The sequence below is a fragment of the Leptonychotes weddellii genome, chromosome 4 (assembly GCF_054177405.1).
Source record: "Leptonychotes weddellii isolate Sample4059 chromosome 4, ASM5417740v2, whole genome shotgun sequence".
In the NCBI taxonomy this organism is placed as follows: Eukaryota; Metazoa; Chordata; class Mammalia; order Carnivora; family Phocidae; genus Leptonychotes; species Leptonychotes weddellii.
Genome location: NC_138372.1, coordinates 27,373,635 through 27,392,436, shown reverse-complemented (window position 1 = coordinate 27,392,436; position 18,802 = coordinate 27,373,635).

Below are 18,802 nucleotides of genomic sequence, written 5' to 3'. Positions count from 1 at the left end.
AGGCATCCAAACGACATCCCTGCCTTCAGGAGTAAGGACAATAGCTAAATAAACACTTAATACCGAATGTAATGTCAGATAATGATGAATGCTATGGAGAACGGGCAGGTTAAGGGTGGGGGCTGCATGGAGAGTGAGGGCTATTTCAGATAAAGTGAAGGAAGGTGATAACAAAAATATCCTCAGGCCACAGACTGTGTGTCTACCCATTCATGTGTTTAAGGCATTTTACCTTAAATGGTGTTTTTTGTTTTTTTTTTTTTTCTATTACTAAATTGACCTCTGGTCTCTGAATCCTCATTTCAGAGAGCTTGGGGGTGGAGATCACTCTCAATCTTCCTTAGGGATCCCCACTCAAAGGGAAGAGTTTCAATACTGGGCTCTTAGGCAGAGCCAAAGCACTGGGAGGGAGAGTAAGGGAATCGGCCTCTTGCGCCAAGTCATTTGTCCCCACGGCACCCTATGACTTCCTATAGGGTCTAGTGGCCTTCCATTACTTCTGCGTCCTGCTTGAAATGGGAGAATGATTTAAGGGCTCTTCACAGTTCTGTCTGCCTGAGCGACCCTCCCAGAGGGCATGAGAATGGGTTCTCTCCCATTCTCCCTTATGTCTCTCTCCTCCCTGCCCCGGGGTGGGGGTGGGGGTTGGGCTGGGGATGGGGAGAAAGTGAACCCCAGTTCTCCCCAGCTTCTGGACACTTCTCCAGGCCTGAGAAATCCCCTCTCCCCGTGAAACACAAAAGCAGAGAGATTTGCAGGCTATTTCTGGTTTTTGCCCTGCTGCCTCTCTCCCAAGGCAGTGAGCACAGTGCTGACGACTGGCTTGGGGGTGGGAGTGAGCGGGGAAAACACAGGGGAGCAAAAGCACAGATTGGAGAGAATCGTATCTCAAAATATCATCTCAGCCACACCTGTGGAAGAAATCCCAGCCTTACTTCCCTACTCCCGGAAGTTCAGTGCTTTGCGTGTTCGGTGTACTTAAAACAAGGGTCACCAGACTCCTGTGTGTTTGTGCCCACACGCTTGTTCCCATCCACACCTGCGTCCTCTAAGGTGAGTAGGGTTTCTTCTAGTTCAAGTGTGGGAAACTATGAAGTAGTATTAATAGTCCCCACCCCCACCCCCAAATGAGCTGTGATGCTGTCAGGCAAAAGGCAACAAAAAGCATTTCATTAGCTTTCGGGTGACTTGGAAACTCTTGTCTAAAAATATGGATAAGCAGGAGTGTGAAGGAGTGTGTAGGAGGGCTGTCCCCACAGTTCTCCACAGTTAGGACAACTGGGGCCACTTGTGGGAAATGTGCCAAAATGTCCCTGTTTAGAGCCTCTTTTAAAATAAGCTCCCCTCCCACCCCGAGGTTTACAGGAAACTTCGCAGCAGATGTGGGCAATTTTCCCCAAGCCCTTGGAATGGAAGACAAAGGAAGCTGAGTGACAGGGCATCAGAATGTGGAGAGAGGGATTGCCGGGCAGGCCGGACCAATTAGCTGCCTTCCGCCCCTCGGCTCTCTGCGGTGGTCTCTGAGAGTTTAGTGGGGAGGTGAGGGGAGCCGGTGGGCCCTGGCGTGCTTGACACCCAATTAGTGCTCACTCACCAGCTGACCGGCCACAGCTGCAAGAGCAGAGGGTGCTAATTGGATGCTCAAGCCCCGACGCCTCTCCATCCGCCCAGCCCGGCCTTGTCCAGGCCCTGGCTTTCCGGAACGAGCTCCTGTCCCTGATTCTATCACCAGCTCATCCTCCCTGGGAAAATGCCATTCCTTTCAAGTAGAAACAGATGAGCTGGCCTGCAGCTTCTGCCAGGATTCTTGAAGAGCCCAAGACAGGACAGACGCAAGGTCAGTGTGGGATAACGTGAGGGCCTGTGGGCCAGGAGGCCTTGCGGTCCTCGGGTTCTCGGGGGTGTTAGAAAAGCACCGAGGTGGGAGACGGGGAGCCTTGCCATTGTCTGTCGCACCTTTCCGTTCTTGGGCCTCAGTTTCCCCATCTGTAGACAAGGGGGTCCAGTGAGATGCCCTGCACGTACCCTTCCTGTCCTGGTGTAGGGAGTCTCTGTACCAAGACTCTGGGGTGTCTGACAGACCCCGGGGTGAGGTGGGCTGTGAGCATCGTGGGACCCCGAGCCATACAAGGCCTTTTTGAGCCAAATGATGCTCTGGCTCTGGATGATGAGGGCCCGAGCCTGCCTCCCAGAAGCCTGGGTTCTCCAGGACGAGTCGAGGTAGTTGGGGAACAGATACTGGTCCTGGGAATCCAGATGCTCAAATTGTTCTATTGTTTCAGTGATTCCGGGGAGGTCGCAGGGTCACCGTGGGGTCACAGCGGGGTCACATGTGCTCCTTGGAAGGAGCCACGGGCCCACACCCATTCCCGTGGCCGCTCCAGATGTGTGTGCATGTGCACAGCCTCGGAGTCTGGCCTCAGTGTTCATCCAGGGTGTGACAGGTGATCCTGTGGCAGACATTTGCGACGGAGGGCCCCAAGGAGAACCCCAGTGATAGTGTCTCCACGGCTCTGATTTCGTACTCCATCCATGGGTTAGAATTACACGTCCACACTCTTTATCATGGGACTTGGCGGTTTTTGCCACCCCAGTGGGTGGTGTGTATGATGGTGATGAACTGGGTCAGATGACTTGCTTTGGCCACTGGGATGTGAATGGTAGTGACCGTGTGCTCTTTTGGAGCCGAGACCCTAAGATCCATCCCCGTTTCTCCTCGGACTCTTGTGCCTTTGTGACCTGCTGTGGGAAGAGCATGCTCCAGGCTGCTGCTGCCCCTGCAGCCTGGGCCGCGGAATGTGACATACCCAGGAGACCCGACCCCACCCCAAAGCCTGGGTCCAGCCTGGGCCACGTGAACTCGGTCTAGAGCAGCCAAACTTAGGTCAGACCTGGAGACCCAGGAATTTGAAAATAAATGTGTGTGGTGGTGAACCAGTGGGGTTTTGAGGTTGTTGTATGACAAGTAACTGGCTAATATAGCAACAGAGGTGAGAAACTGCCAGGAAGGGACTGGGGAAGAGCACCCAGCAGGTGTCTGGGAGCTGGGTGCCATAGAGAATGGGGCTGTCACACCATTAAGGCCAGGGAGCAGGATGCCCACGTCCCCACAGGCCAAGCATGGGCACCCATGGGCTGCCTTCTAGCACTGCCCAGGCGAACCTGAGCTCCAGAGGGACCCTACACTCTGAATGGGATTGGGCAAAAGCTCCTGAATTGTATTTTTGGAATCGCCCCAAGGTGAGGACGGAAAGGAGTGGGGGCTACTGTTAGCCAAATAAGATGCCGTGAACAAGCCTGGCAAGGGGAAGGGGCAGAAACAAAATCCCCAGGACCGCCAAGGGCGTCTGGGACGATCCCGGAGCCGTTAGGATCCCCGCCAATTGGAAAGCCTGGGCAGCAGCCCTACTCACTGCTGAGATTCGGGGATGACGCTGAAACAGAAAGTGATTCCTAATCAGTTTAACCGAACGCCAGATGACTCTTTCCCGGGAGTCTGCGGCACTGAGAGAATTGCTATAATTGCAGGCACTTGGCAGAGAAATCAGGTGCCTGCCTCTAGTCCCTTAGGCGGCATACCCTTGGGGACCCCCGGTTCAGAGACCCTTCCGCTGAGACTCGGTTCCCGACCCCTCTGGGGATGTTGACCACAGCCTGTTAGCATGTGGCTGGAATTTTGGTTAGGGGCTTTCTAACTGCAGCCTGATCTGTCCTTTAAAATATGCACAGAAATTAGGATGCCCATGGAATTCTGATTCTAGCCTTTCTTTGTGCTTGGAGAGACCGGGCTTCTGCCTTTGCCCAGGGAAGGCTGTAGAATGTGCCACGTGAGGGCACTTCTGTGGCTTTGCAGGAGTTTCAGTGACGCAGGGAGAGATGGCCACCTGGCCTCGATGTCAGCAGTCTGGGCTCTGGTCGGGGCTCTGCTACCACCTCCATGCAACTTTGGGCTAGTCTGGTCATCCTGTTGAGTGTCAGTTTCATTCTTCATGATGTGGGGAGAATAAAAACCAGCCTCAGATGGGTGTTGTGAAGACCAAATGAGATAATGCAAGTAAATGCTTATCACCCTGTCTGGCACCTGATGCCATGGCTGTGGTATGTGGGACCAACCCGGTAGCTTCTATTATCACTATTGTTAATAAGAGCAAAGTGCGGGCGCCTGGGTGGCTCAGTTGGTTGGGCGACTGCCTTCGGCTCAGGTCATGGTCCTGGAGTCCCGGGATCGAGTCCCGCATCGGGCTCCCTGCTCGGCAAGGAGCCTGCTTCTCCCTCTGAACCTCCCCCCTCTCATGCTCTCTCTCATTCTCTCTCACTCTCTCAAGTAAATAAATAAAACCTTTAAAAAAAAAAAAAAGAATCCCCAAGAAGATATTTAAAAAAAATAAATAAATAAGAGCAAAGTGCTTAGCATATAGCGAGTCCTCCATATACTTGCTGTATGGTTGCGAGTGGTTGTCGTGATGATTGTTAAAACATGCCGATCATGGGCCGCCTGGGTGGCTCAGTCGTTAAGCGGCTGCCTCCGGCTCAGGTCGTGATCCCAGAGTCCTGGGATCGAGTCCCACATCGGGCTCCCTGCTCAGTGGGAAGCCTGCTTCTCCCTCTCCCACTCCCCCTGCTTGTGTTCCTGCTCTCGCTGTCTCTGTCTCTGTCAAATAAATAAATAAAATCTTAAAAAAAAAACAAAAACAAAAAACATCCCGATCATGTACATCTCGTGTCTGAAATCCTTCGCTCATCCTCAAGTCCTCGGAAGTCGTTTTCAAACTGCATTGCTTGCTGCCCCAGGAGTTCCCAGGCTGGGTACTTGTCTGTTTGATGTTCAGGAACTGAGTTAGCAGTCCAAGATCACCCAGATATGAAGTTACACAGCAGGAAGTCCAACCCAGTTCCCAGTGCACTCCTTGTCCAGGCACATGGGACTTCCGGCACGTCTTCCTAGGACTACTTTGGCACCTTTATATTCATGTTGCACTGCACAAATCATTCCCCCTCCCTGGCAACCTTTTTCCACTTCTCTGCTTGCCCAAAAATCCTCCTGGTCTTGGAAAAGCTTCCTGAGCTCCTCAGGGAGTCCCAGCTTCACTGTTGGGTGTCTCCCTGTTGGAGCCTGACCCCGGCTTGCCTTGAGCTGTGACCCCCTCCCCGGGGCCCCAGGCCTAGCCTCCTCCCCATTATCCCAACCTTATCAGTGACTAGTGCAGGACGAGTGGGAAATGAGCCAAACAGAGGCTGATCCTAGGCTGGTTATAAATGCATCAGGAGGCTTCGACCAGGCAGCCTCATCCCTGCATCTGCCACACCCTGAGCTCATACTCGTGAGAAGAGAGAAGGCAGGGCAGCCCGCGTCCTACAGGAACCCAAGTCTGGGCCTGGGATCCTGGCCATGTCTGCACATATTAGCTGTACATGAAGCACCACGGTGAGATCGTCAAATATGATCCAGGCTGGCCCAGGGAAATTCAGATCTCAGATAAACTTTTTTTTTTTTTTTTTTTTAGTATGAGAATGTTTCATGAAATGTTTGGGACTTAAACTAAAAATTATTTGTTTATTTTTTAATCTGAAATTCAGATTTAGGTGTCCTGTATTTTTATTTGCTAAATCTGCCAACTCTACAGCCTAGGGACAACTATGCGCACCCTCCTGAGACAGGGGTCCTAGGCGTGTCAGCAGACAGGGTCTCTGAGACAGCTTCTCAGGCCACGTCTATACACACTAGCTCTGGGTGTGTATCCACATGGACCAACTAGTTTTCTAATACTATATTTCGTAGGTTCTGTGAGATCCACTGCTTCCTATTTTAGTGTCTATATGCTCAGGACCCATCTTGTGACCTTAAAATCGTTGTTCTTCTGGCAGGGACGGTGGTATACACCACTGAACACACGTGATCTTTGTGGGGGTGCTGGGAGGCCTGACCAGGCACCAACAGCCAGTGCCCCGATGGGTCCGACAACAAAATGCTCATGGCCATTTGAGGAAGGGGATAAGTCTTGTTTATTATCTGAAAACCTTCTTTTGACACCTCTGGAAAGATCAAGGAAGAGCCAGCATCACAAGTCTAAAGCAAGTATCAGTAGCTCAGAAGAAAATCTCAGAGATGCTGGGGGCGTGCTCTTTGAGGAAAGGCAGTGTCCTCTATACTTGGTGTCTCAGAGGATGACACTGTGTGGGAAACATGGACATTGAAGGCTCTGAGTTGAAACATGATCCAGAAGAAACCTGCAGGTGTGGACCCTGACTAGGTTAGGAATACCATCAGCAATTCATTGCATTTAAAATATTCCTTGTGGGGCACCTGGGTGGCTCAGTTGGTTAAGCTTCAGACTCTTGGTTTCAGCTCAGGTCATGATCTTAGGGTGGTGAGATGGACCCCCACATTGTGGGGCTCCACGCTCAGCAAGGAGTCTGCTTGAGATTCTCTCTCTCTCTCCCTCTACACCCTCCCACTCATGTGCTCTCTTTCATGCTCTCTCTCCCTCTCTAATGAACAAATATAATCTTCAAAAAAATAAAATATTCTTTGCACTTATAATATCCCATGATATATAACCATGATGAAATAAGTACTAAAGAACATTTCCAGTAATTATAAAGTAAAAATCTAAGTGATGAGTAAGCACTGGGTCACAGAAACATTTTCTTTCTTAGTAGTAAATAAACAATGATTCCCTTTATGATCTGTGGCATCCCAGATTGGGGGAAACACAGGTAGCTGAATTCAGTTAAACTAGTGGTCTGTTAGCCTAGACTAATGAACTTAAATTTCAAGGCACCCAGGAGGTCATGAACCTTTCTGTGGCGAGATGGCTCCTGCTGGTGACAGGTCTTGATCGATGGTCATGTTTCAGGATAATCCCTTCTTTGTATGGAGGCAGTACAGAGGGGGAGCCAGTGACATTTTAGGAGGGGCCGTTATGTGGGAGTGTTCCGAGCATTGCAAGATGTTTAGCATCCTTGCCTACTACCATGTTCTGTTCTGCGTCCCAGTCATTATAACCACAGACAAAATCCCAGAGTCCCCGTATGTTTCAGACGCCCCCTTGGGAGCAGCACCACTCCTGACGAGTCCGCTGGGCTACAGGATATGGGTGGTTTGATGGGGCCCCGCTGCCTGTTGATACACAGCCCCACCTCCTACCCCCCACCCCTCCCCCTTCCCCCTACCCCCTCCCTGCTGGAGGTGGATTCTCATCTTCCAAGAAGCCACAGCACGGGCAGGATTATTCCAGTCTGGGGTGTGTGCCCAGCCCTGGTCCGGAGGGGTTGGGGCCCCGGCCCTGGACATTTCTGCCTCCCCTGTCAGGCCCGAGGCAACCTTCCTCTGCCCTGCGTCCTCCTTCCAGGAGCATTTTCTCTGTATTCCTAAAGGCAGCCTCAGAGAGAGAGGCACGTCATCAACTCCTTTTCATTTACATGGGGATTACTGGAGACCAGAAAAGTGCTTTAAAATGATATAATGTCTCTGCACCTCATCAAACCCTTCCCCTTCCACCAATTTCTGCCTGATTTACAGTTAATATTGCACACTCCCATCACCCTGCCGGAGAAGCGGTGATTATTTCTCCATTGCCATAAAGAATGTAAAGGAGATGGGGAAAAATCAGGTGAATTCAGAGAAAGTTTAGTGTAAAAAAAAAAAAAGTGCTGGGGGAGGGGGTGTCAGGGAAGGCAGTATAATAATGGGAGCAAAAGTGTTCCTGGAACCAATTTCAGAGTCAGGCGATTCCTGCGGGCCTGGCAATGAAGTCGGCAGGTGTGGGGCCCTGGCTGCCTGAATGTTTGGGGCTGGGTCTGGGGCTGGGCAGACCCTGATGGGGAGCCTCGCCAGAACGTTCATCCTCTTGGGGGGTCTGGTCTGGATAAAGGGGAGTCAGCTACCCCGAGAGGGTGAGAGCACCACCTGTCCTTCCCCCTTCCCCTGGACAAGAAGGCCTGGGGAGCATGTGGGCTCCTGTCTCTGAGACACAGAGATGGCTCTGGATCCAGGGTTCCTGGACAGGCGTCTGTTTATGCTGCTTGTTTTAGCTGCACACTAACAGCCTAATGTGCGCAGGGTCTGGGCTCCAATCCTGGCTCTGACACGTTCTGCTGTGAGAGCTCAGCAGTCGCTCCCCTCCCTGAGCAGCCTCCCATCCTCTGTCAAAGGGGATGAACTGGCCCGTGTTAAGCGCTACAACAACCCCCTCTGACCATCTTTACCACCATCACTCAGTCAGTGCTCAGCAGTCACCATCCTTGAGGGCAAGTGTGCGCGTGACCATATTCTTCCAAGGGTGCTATTGGTGGACCTTGGCTAATTTTCCCATGAAGGAGCTGAGTATCATTTGTGATTCTTCAGAGGAAAGAGATGCTCTGTCTCCCACATTATCCATCAGCCAAAAGAAATGATGGAATCCATTGAATTTATTTACTGTGTTAACCTAGTATTTCAGTTAACTGTTGCTACATAGCACACTGCCCCAAAACTTGATGACTTACAATACAACCATTTTATTATGTGCTTGTGATGTTGTAGTTTGGGCAGGGCTTGGTGGGGAGGGCTCATCTTTGTTCCATGTGGCTTCAGCAGAGGGCTGGCTGGCACAGCTCAATTTGGGTCCTAAGGTCTGGGGTCTTGGTTCTCATTGTTGTCTGAGTTCCTCTGTTCTCCAAGTGGTCTCTCCAGGTGCTTAACTCAGGCATCCTCACAGCAGCAAGATGGCCTCAAGATAGTCAGGCTGGCTACATGGTGGCTGGCTTTCCCCCCAGAGCACAAAAGAATGGAAGCCACCATCCGCCATGACTTCTTCGCGCCTGGGCTTGGGATTGGCACAGTATTGCTTCCACAACATTCTACTGGTTGAAACATGTCCCAGGGCCAGCCCAGAATCAGGAGGAGGTGGGGACCCAAGAGCATGAAAACCAAGTGTTCATTGCAGATCATGCAAGTCACAGTCTCCCACACCCAGGGCTTTCGCAACACTACTTGTTCCTTCTTCCATAATAGTTTGGCTTTGAATTTTTACTTCTATGCTTACCCCTTATTACACGTGGATCTTTATTGCAAGTGACCTCAAATCAAATCTTTTTCTTTCTTTCTTTTTCTCTTTCTTTCTTTCTTTCTTTCAATTAAGCAGGAGAGCAATAAGGAAGCATGGCTATTCCATGGTCACGCCTGTCTGCCTGTCTTCTTGCTTCTGTGGCTGGCCACTGGATCTCTGTCTCTAGGTGTGTCTTCTTATGTTCCTATCTCTGTACCTCTCTTCTTTGTCTCTGTGAGGCTGTTTCTATCTCTTTGCTTCTGTCTCTCTCTCTCCATCTCTCTCTCTTCTGGGTATATTTTTCTTTGGTTTTACATCTGTTGGTCCCTCTCTCTCCCTATGAATCTCCTGCCTTTTCTCCTGATCCCCGCCATCACCATTTTAGCCAGAGACTTAGTGCTGTGATTGTTATAAAATGTGGCCTACTTGCTGGTGGTGTCAGAGAACCTCACGTCTGATCTTTGGCCGGTAATCAGGGATTTCCTGAGTAGGAGAGGCCCAGCCTGCCCACGGGGTATTGCCTAATGCAGAGAAGGCATCTAGAGATTCCTCTTCTTCCTCTCGGGTCAGCACCTGGCCTCTGGAGCCTGAGAACCATCTTGACCCCATAGCCTTGCCAAGCCAGGGGGCGAAGTCCTCGCCCTTAGGGCTCTCTCTTGGGAAGCAAGGGATGGAGAGGCGGTGGCAGATCGGGGCAGGCCTGGGATGTGATGAGGGAAGTGGAGACAGAGCTCTATGGCCCAGCTTCTGGCTGTATGGCTGTAAAAGGGAGGGGTTGTTTGGTTAGAGGAAGAGAAGTGTGCCCACTTTTGCAGGACAGTCTGGGGGTAGAGGGAGCCACTAGCCTGAGCAGCTGCTGAGACAGGAAGAGGATGTTGCTGTACCTCTTCCCTGCTGTGCTGTGAGCTCCTGGAGGGTGAAGGTCTTACCTGACTCTCCTGTGTACCCCAGGACCTGGGGTGTGCTGGGTGCACAGTAGGTCAGGAAATGCTGAATACCCTCACTTCCTAACAGCTCTTCAGTGGGAACCGGTGGTTTCAGGAGGCAGTGAGTTGCCCATCCCTGGGTTTATGCAAGCTGAGGCAGAACAACCACTGGGACAGGGTTTAACCAGCTGCCTATTCAGAGGACAGTACAATCCTGGGTTTCATGTTTGGAGACATTCAATTTGAGGGTAGAATGATAAACCAGAGTCTTACTGAAGCAGAGAGGGAGGGTTCGGTGCCCTCATCCCAGCCCTGAACTTGCAGTACTGGCCAAGGCCTCTCTTGCCTCTTCCTAGGCCCCCACTCTGCAGTAGCCCCTCCAGCCCCCCCACCCCCCGCCCCTGGAAACTGCTGGCCGAGGTGGGTGCAGGCTGGGCAGGGGCAGGGCCGAGGCAGGCATGCAGGCAGCCAATACTTCTTGAGCCTACTGGTGGTGGCACACTCTGCAGAGCTCCCCGGGAAAGTGACCTTCACCTGTCCTTCAGCACTGGATCACACGCAGGCTATGCCCGGGCTGTGCACAACATCCTCCAAGCTGCTGCAGGCAACTTCCCAAAGCGCAAAAGCAAAGGGGGAAGTAAGTCAGGGTTTAGGGAACAAACGCATACCAATTTTTCCACTTTCAAAACTGCTTTTCTACTGAGTTTCTGGTGATGCTGGTGCTGAATTTTGACTCTGTGAAGAAGCTGGGCTAATTCTAGGGCTTCCTGTGTTTCCGACGTGGGACCCTAAGTGGTGTTGGTGGCACAGGACAGACCCCAAGGGGTGTGTGCACTCCCGGGCGCACATCACAGCTGCAGACACCAGTGTATAAATAAGCTGGTGTCCTGGCTTTCAAGACCACCTCCATCTGCAAGGGCAAATGCTCAAGATCACACACGCCTGCATGGTCACGCACACGGCTACACCAACAAACCCATCCGTAGGCATGGGTACATGTGAGTGCACACACCAGTGCCTGTAGGCAGGAGACGCACACCGACGACGTCAGCTGGACGCTCATGAATGTGAATGTCTGTGCACACAAAGCAGGTGCAGAGGCACTCAGCAAAACCACATGCAGAAGCAGGTCTGCACACCCCCCCGAGTGTGGACCCACACACTGGTGTCCCACATGTACACATCTACACAGAGCCGTCTACACAAATATTCACCTAGTGCACTGTGTTCCTGCACCTCTCCCTCCCTTCCTTCCACAAAGAAGTGCCAGATGCAGCATGGCATAGTGGTGAAGACTGCCTCGTTCGAATCTTGGGCCTGCTACTTTCTAGCTCTGTGAGACCTTGAACAAATTAATGTCCACATGTGTCCAGTTCTTCACCTAGAAAATGGAGATAATAATAGTCCCTACCTTATGGGTCTTTAAGTTAATATGTGGAAAGCCTCAGAACAGTGCCTGGCATGTGGTAAGCTTTCTGGGGTTGCCTCTGACTGCTCCAGGAGCTGAGGAAGAGGTCAGAGAGCACAGGGCTTGTGGCGATCAGTGTCTGGTTTGATTCCTGGCATCGTCATTTAGGCCTCTGTGACTCTGGCCTCAAACTTCATTTCTCTGTGCCTCGGTTTCCTCCCTGGTGAATGAGATTGGCAGCCTTGCCCTGACTGCCTCCTGGATCTCAGGTGGGATGCAGCTCTTTGGGAGCTAGAAAGCGGTGGTGATGCACCAGGCGAATTCACCTGCTGGAGAACGACTGTGTCCAAGACACTCCGCTGGGCCTGGTGATGGCCTAGAGGCAGCCGACACCTGCAGACTAGTGCCCCAATATCTGGTGCTCTCACTGTTTGAGTCACCCATGCGGATTTAGCTCGTTGTATGGGCTGAAGGCCAGTGCTGCTTGGAAGGGAAAGTATGGTGGCTCTCATGGTACATGGAAGCCCAGAAATTCAGGCAGGGAGGCATGGCTGCTGGTTCTCCTGGAGGCTCTCCTCCTCTTCTTTGGAGGGTCCTCTTCTTTTTCTCCAAAGGTGTGATTTGGGAGAGGGGCCATGGAAAATGGGAAGGAGAGGCCCACATCCGGTCAGCCAGATGAGCCAGCTCTACCAGGTGGTCCCTGGGGCCGTCTCCCCCGAGGAGCACTCCAGGGCCTTCCAGTGTCCTTAGAGGAAACTCCCAACATCTTCTCCGGGCCTTCAAGGCCTTCTGTGGGCTGTCTCTTTCCACCTCTCCTCCTCATTGACCACCTCCCCACATTCATTCTGTTCTAGCCAGGCAGAATTCTTTCAGTTCCAAGACTGCTCCTGTTTCGGGTTTTGTCCCGGCAGGTCCCTCTGCCTGGAATGTTCTTCTTCCAGACAGCATAGCTGACTCCTCACCATTCAAGGCTCAACTCCAATCAACCTCCTCCAAGAGGTCTTTCCTGCTGTTCCTCTTCCCACTCCATCCCACTGTCATGCTTTATTTCCCTTAAGTGTGTTGCATTTATTACCTATTGAAATTATCTTTAAAGAATATATTTATTTATTGCCTGTCTCCAGCCCCACTCCCCGACTGGAATGTGGCTCTATGAGAGCAGGATCCTCCCAGTGTCTGGCAATGCATAGTAGATGCTCAACTAATATATGCTGTCCAGATAGCTAAATGACTGACCATTCTTACCCACTGCTGTGTAATTCAGCAGTTCTCGGTGGTAGAATGTACCACTAGTGATTTGTGGTGAATAATAAAGTACCATGTCTGTGAGTGATTTATTTAAAAAAAAAAAAAAAGATAAATCAGAGGAGATTCAAGGTCCTCATCATCATGCTAGTTCTCTTACGTTATCAAATTTCACCACGGTTTCTGAGTGAAAGAGACGGAGGAGCAGCAACAAAGGAAATGGGAATTGTGTCCCCAGTCCCATCTCTACTTTAGCTTTTCAGAAATAACAGCCACTGAAGTACTGCTAAGGTTAAACTCACATAATGCTTTATGTCTTGAAAATACTTTTGGTCTCATCAAAATCTGGGTGTACCTATGAGATGTTGGTTTACAGGTGCATTTTTAAATATATTTGAGAAGATGAAAAGATGAGACCCTCCGGTGTAGGAGGTGGGGTAATATCTGGAGAAACCAATCTGCAGACATGGGGGAGAAAGGAATGGTTGTTGTTGTAAGCCACTAAAATGTGCGGGCTCTTTGTTATGCGACATTATCCTAGCAATAGCTGACTAATATACTGGGCACATGAATCAAAGTGCTGTGTTAGTAAGAAAGCTCTTGGCTAAATGTCTGTGATCTGAGGTCCAGGGCACCATGCTGGGTGGGGTGACCCTGATGATATTGGTGGTGTTGGACTCGTTATTTGTCCACCCTTTTATTTTTCAGTAAGTTCCAGTCCTAGTCCAAGGCCTGATTGGCGCTTAAAACTGATTGCTGAAATAATGACAGAGGAAATGAATGAGTAGCAGGCCTGAATCTTGGTCCATAAAGTCAGCTGTACAAGAAGTATTCCATTCTTTCGTTTTTTTATTGGAGTATAATTGACATATAACATTATATTAGTTTCAGGTGTGCAACATAATGATCGGCATTGGTATATACTGCAAAATGATCATCACAGTAAGTCTAGTTAACTTCCATCACCATGTATGGTTACAATCTTTTTTCTGGTGTTGAGAACTTTTAAGATCTACTCTCTTAGCAACGTTCAAATATGCAGTACGGTATGATTAATTATAGTTACCATGCTGTATACATTTCTTATTTTAAACAATCAGATTAATTTTTTAAAAAGATTTTATTCATTTATTTTTGAGAGAGAAAGAGAGAGAGAGTGGGGGAGGGAGAGGGACAAGCAGACTCCCTGCTGAGCACAGAGCCAGACGCAGGGCTCGATCTCAGGACCCTGAGATCATGACCTGAGCCAATATCAAGAGTTGGATGCCTAACCAACTGAGCCACCCAGGTGCCCCCAATCAGATTAGTTTCTAATCTGAGCCCTTTCCCTGGGACTGTGACTGGGAGGAGCCTGGGGGTTAGTCAAGCTCTACAAGAGAAGCCCATCTTCTCTTCCATTTAATTTCTTGCCTCCAAGGGCATCAATGGTCCAGTGGAAGGAACATGGCACTTGGGTCAGGATGACCTGGGTCAGATTCTATTGGGTACTTCCCAGTTATGTGACCTCAGATAATCCATCCATTTGAATCTCAGTGTCCTCTTCTGTAATATGGGACTAATATTTCCTTCTTCCAAGGGTGCTTGTAGGGCTCAGTGGGATGACAAAAGTCTTCTAGGGCAGTGCATGTCACAGGAAATGGGTCCAGAAATGACTGCCCTTTGGCCCCCTAAGGTGTCAACCAGGTCACATCGTCTCTACAAAAGTAGAGAGAACCTCCAACTACAATGATCATCAACTTATGGCCACTCTTATTGGATCTATGACCTCCCCTCCCTCACCCCCCCATTATCTTGAAACAAATCCCAGAATCAACATATTTATTTTTCTCTTCTCCTGTATATGTTTGAAATTTTACATAATAGAAAATAACAAAGTGGGGATGGCAGGAGGTAATTTAACACAATGTGCCTCGGACTCAGCAGGACTCTAACCCCACCCTGGATGGGGAAGGACTTCCCAAACAAAGCAACAACACCAACCACAGTAAGAGAGTTAAAGATCTATATATTTCAAGAGGCAACAGAAACACGATAAAAGGCAGGCAAACTGAGAAACAAAGATTTTCCACAAGTATAAAAAGTTATTAAAAGAGTTAATATCCTTATTATATACTGAGAGCTCTGACAATTTCTCACGATAACTCTAACACTTCAATTATGAAATGGGAAAATATATAAACAATTTATAGAAGATGAAACACAATTGGTCAATGAACATGTGAAAAGATGTCCCACTTTACCAGTAATTATTTTTTTAAAAGATTTTATTTATTCATTTGCGACATAGAGAGAGAGACAGCGCGCATGAGCAGGGGAAGAAGCAGAGTGAGGGGGAGAAGCAGAGTGGGAGGGAGAAGCAGGCTCCCTGTGGAGCCAGGAGCCCAATGTGGTGCTCGATCCCAGGACCCTGGGATCATGACCTGAGCCGAAGGCAGATGCTTAACCATCTGAGCCAACCAGGTGCCTCAGCTTACCAGTAATTAAAGAAATATAAATTAAGATGAAAGAGCATTTTTATCTACCAAATGAGCAAAGAGTTAAGAAATGGTAAAGCCCAGTGGCAGCAAGGATGAAGCGACACAGGACTCTCATATTCTATTGTTGGTAAATTAAATTGGCATCTCTTTTCTGGAAAACAAGTAGGGACTAGGTATAAAAACCTTAGACAACCCCCCCTCCCCATATCCTTTGGGGCTAGGACTCTGCCTCTAGGAAATATTCAGAAATTCAGGCATTCATACACAATGACATTCATTATTTATAATTGAAATTAAAAAAAGAAGAAACAACCTAAATATTCCATAGTAAGAGTCTGGCTAAATAAACTATGGTACATCCATATGATATTACATTCCATACCCATTAATAATTATATGCTCCAAGAATTATTAATGACATGGAAAAATACTTACTCTGTAATGTTAAATGAGAAAAGCAGGATACTGAACTATATACGTCATCATGCTTTGTAATCCTGATTATGAAAATAAATAAATATACATGTAGAAGGATGATCAGTGAGGCAGAACAAAAATATTGTAGGGAGATTCTGCAGTTTTTAAAAGTTGCTAGCAGATTTAAGTTCCTACCAGTCTCTGATGTTAAAGACAGAAGTCACCTTGGAAAAATGGTTCTTTGTTTTGGAGGCTCTTTAGTTACATAAATGTAGGACAAATATCCATTGAATGTTCTTGTGGGTAATACTGAGCATGGGGAGTGGATGATGAAACTGAGAAGTAAAATATTCTATTATAATTATTTTTATTTTTCAGAAAAAAAGACTGTTTTGTGGTCGGGTGGGTACATCTCTGAGAGAGATCTTTTTGATATTAAAGGACTTCTCCTTTCTTAGGGGAAGAACAGTGGGGAAACCTTGGTAGGAAGGTTCTAATTCATTCATTCAATAAGGAGTGATTTTCTGCTCCATGCCAGGCACTGTTGTAGACCTCAGAGCATGGTCAGTGAGGATTGAGTCCCCGTTCTCATGGGGCTCTCTCTAGTAGGGGAGACAGACAGTAAACCAGTATGATAACGTATCAGGATTGGTAAATGTTACAGAAAAGAAAGAGGGTAAAGGACTAGAGAATCATAGGGTGGGTGTTATTTTATGTGGGGTGGGGCCAGAGAAGTTCACATGGGTAGGTAACTTTTGAACAGAGATCTGGAGGAGGTGAGGGAGTGAGTGATGTGGGCATACGTTGGGAGCTTTTTGCGGATGGTGGGGACAGCAAAGGCTCAGCCCTAGAGATGGGGATGTGTTTGGATGATGGGAAGGATAGCAGGGAGGCTGGTGTGGCCAGAATAAAGGGGAAGGGGAGGGGGAAAGGTGGGGAAGGGCAAGGGGTTGGATCATAAAGACACAACAAGAACTTTGAATTGTGTTTTAGGCAACTTTACTGAGATGTAATTTATATGCAATAAAATCTACCCATTTTAAGATTTCATTCGATGGGTTTTGACAAATGTCTGCACCCATGTAACTACCATTGAGGTCAAGATACAGAACATTTCCATCACCCTTGTCCCCCTTTGCCGTCAACACCTGCCCACCCCAGCCCTGGGCAACCACAGCTCTGCTTTTCTGTCACTGTCATTATGCAGTATGCACTCTTGTCTGGCTTTGTTTCCTCAGCATATCCATTTTGAGATTCATCCATATTGTGTGTGTTAGTTATTTTGCTCCTTTTTATTGCTGAGCAGTTTTCCTTTGTCGTCTGTACACAGGGTATTTGTCCAGTCACCTGTTGATGACTTCTGGAGTTTTCTAGTTTGGGGCTCTAACGAATAAAGCTGCTTTGAACACTGTTGTTCACTGGTGGACATACTACACCCATTTCTCTTGGGTAAACCTCGGAGTGGAATTGTGGGTCATGGGGTAAGTATATGCTCAAATTTATTAGAAACGGCCAGTGTTCCCAAGTGGTTGTACCATTTTACACTTTCCCCAGCAGCATATGAGAGCGCCATTGCCCCACGTCCTCACCAACACTGGTGTGGTGAGTCTTTAATTGTGCCATTCAGTGGGTGTGTAGGGGTATCTCATGTTTTACTTTGCTAGTAGCAAAGTAAACAAAACCTCAGGCAGCTTAAGTTCCCTGAACTTTGGTTTCTTGTCTGTAAAATGGGAATAATAATTATTCCTCCCTCACAGTGATGCTGTGAGGATTCAGTGTCATGGTGGAGATGGAGTAATAGCTCAGTACTGGGCACGTGGCCAATGCTCAGTAGAGAAGAGCTAGTTATGTCATTCCATGTCCCCAAACACAGCCACCTCTCATTTGTCATGAACCTTCTACCATGTTCTTGGAGCCTACTGATACCCCCCTTGGTGAGAGTTCTCGCTCTTGTGTCCCCCATCCCTGTCCCCTGACCTCTAAACCCTGAAAAAGGAAGCCTCCAAGTCACTAAATATCCTGATAATGTCTGTGGGGGGCTCACCTTCTCTACCAAGTACCTCTTCAGGGCATTTTTCCAATGAATGTGGTTTTTGCCCGAGAAGAATTTGGGAACCGCTATTAAGATAATAAATATTTTTCAGTCATCTAATTCTGCTAGTTCTCATAGGAGTGAGGGCTCTCCCAAGGACAGGTGGGGTAGCCAGCAGAGGCTTGGATTCAGAGGGGCCTTGAAGGAGAAGGACCTGTGTCCGCCCTGCTGGCTGCCTCCACCCAGGAGCCGTGACGATCTCCGCCCCAGCTCCGCTCATGTTTCCTCAAGGAGATCTTGAATATTTATCATGTATTAGGTGAAAAAAGAAGTGGAACAGGAGGAAATTGTGTTACTGCATATGAAATTTGCCTGAAAAGTTTCCACGTTCCTCTAGTTGGAAAATAGTTTTGATTTGAAATATGAAGCTTCTCTCCAACTTATTATCTCAGAGACGAGAATGGAAAATGATGCTCCTCAGGCTTCAGGTGGATGCGCCGGAGGTGGTGGGCGTTTCCGGACACTGGGAATTGTCTGTAGAAATTGCCCCGCGCGCGTCAAAATTGTAAATTTCCTTTTTCTTCTCTTGCTGCTCCCCACACCCAAATTTGCCAGAAGCTGACAGGCGGGAGCAAGCGGAGGGGAGAATCTGGCGGGAGGTAGCAGGGTCCCTGCATCAGATAGAACACCCAGGCTGTTTGTCCTGGACACACATTTGCAAGCAGCTAGCCTTTACTCTATCTCATTCTGTTCCAGGATGGGAAGGATGCCACAGATGCCTATTCCCTCCGAGCAGATATCTGTGCTTTTCTGGGTCATTCTTCCTTTGAGACTCAGAAGACAGCTGTGGATCCACGCTCCAGAAAAGCACACACACACACCAACTTGTGTGCTCACCTTGAGGGGGGAGTTGTGGATTCCCCAAACTTAATCCGGGGTAAAGAACATTCTGTCCTGACGTTAAAAACGCCACAACAAAATCATGACCATTTGTTTATTTATTTATTTATTTTTTAAGATTTCATTTATTTATTTGACAGAGGGAGACACAGTGAGAGAGGGAACACAAGCAGGGGGAGTGGGAGAGGGAGAAGCAGGCTTCCCGCGGAGCAGGGAGCCAGATGCGGGGCTCGATCCCAGGACCCTGGGATCATGACCTGAGCCGAAGGCAGACACTTAACGCCTGAGCCACCCAGGTGCCCCTCATGACCATTTATTGAGCACTTAGGTGCCAGTCACTACACTAAGCATCTTGTAAAGGCGTGAAC